This window comes from Mandrillus leucophaeus, unplaced genomic scaffold (assembly GCF_000951045.1).
Source record: "Mandrillus leucophaeus isolate KB7577 unplaced genomic scaffold, Mleu.le_1.0 Scaffold522, whole genome shotgun sequence".
Classification (NCBI taxonomy): Eukaryota; Metazoa; Chordata; class Mammalia; order Primates; family Cercopithecidae; genus Mandrillus; species Mandrillus leucophaeus.
In genome coordinates, this window is record NW_012105609.1 from 347,780 (window position 1) to 349,005 (window position 1,226).

At 61.1% G+C, this 1,226-nt stretch overlaps 1 protein-coding gene across 1 annotated transcript in view; it reads left to right on the forward strand.

Annotated features, from left to right (window-relative positions):
* The first annotated feature begins 251 nt into the window (after window positions 1-251).
* The window catches only part of PLEKHG4 (pleckstrin homology domain containing, family G (with RhoGef domain) member 4), an 11,748-nt gene continuing 10,773 nt past the window's right edge, over window positions 252-1,226 (forward strand). Inside the window, exons 1-2 of the mRNA XM_011996686.1 lie at window positions 252-366; window positions 827-876. The gene's annotated coding sequence lies outside the window, so the exon portion shown is untranslated. The remainder of the gene's footprint in view (window positions 367-826; window positions 877-1,226) is intronic.

Below are 1,226 nucleotides of genomic sequence, written 5' to 3' on the forward strand. Positions count from 1 at the left end.
CCTCCCCTGAATCTGCCTGCTGTGCCCAGGGTGCCAGGGTCAGCTATAGCCTGTGGCTTGAGGCTTTTCTTTGCCTCTGGCATTCACAGGGGTATGTGTGCCTGCCAGCAGGTCCCCCCCAGCTCTTAGGGCTCCTGGGGGCCTTGGCTGGTGGGTGCCAGTGGGCAGCAGAAGGGGAGGGAGGGAGCAGAAGGCAGTGACTCAGTGGGGGTGGCCCTGGGACAGAACCGGGGAAGAAGCCAAGGTTGGAAGATGCTTTCTGAAGCCAGCAGTGTGGGAAGAGAGGTCTGGCTGGGAGTTAGGGATAGAGCAGGACAACTCCAAGGCTCCCCTCTGGCAGCCAGACGTGCTCATGAAGGCTCCTCGGTAGCTGCCTGAAAGTCTAGACTCTGGGGGCTGGGCTGGGCTGGGTGGGGAGACTGCTGTTGGTCCTACTGTGCCTGTTGTCATCCCCACGTTCGTGAAAGAGGCGCCTGCCTTAGAGCCAGGGAAGCCGTAGCACCGGGTGCCCCCTCTTCCCAGGGACCATGGGCCTGGGCACACCTTGGGGCTCAAAGTCTTCTCCTGGTCACAGAGCTGACCTTCCCACAATCTTCCCACAAATTCTGGGGAGTGTCAGGCCAGGCCCACATGCCCCAAAGGGAACTTAAATCACACAGCTACCCAAGTGACTTTCATCAGTTCAGGATTCCCTGACTGGGGGTGAAATGAGGGGGCAGGGCACCAACACAGCCTGAGTGCTGGCAGCAGGTGGACGTATAACATAGGGAGTCTTCCCCAGTCCTCATGGCAACCCCAGGAGAAAAATGACTTTCCATTTTTACAGGTGAGGAGGGTGAGGCTCAAAGAGCAGAGTTCCTAGAGAGCCCCCAGCAGGTAAGTGGAGAAGCCAGGCCTGGGCTGGGTGCTCTGGCTTCAGGACCCCACCTCAGCACCAGCCTCCTGCATTGGACTTTGTGGAGAAGGGGGTAAGGGGGTGCCATGGATGGCAAAGGGGTGGTGGATCTGGGGGACTCTGGCAGGCCTGGGTCAGTTCCACCCATTGGTCTCACTCCCACCCCGATGGCAGCCCCATCCCGCGTGGGATCATGCGACCTGTCTCTGGGTGCCCGCGCCGAGGCAGCGTCCCGCTTGCCTACACAGAAGCCCTTCCCCTCCCGTCTGCCGTCTGCTCATTCAGCCGCGGAAGCCCCTGGGAGCCCCCACCCCTTCCCATCCCGCAGTGC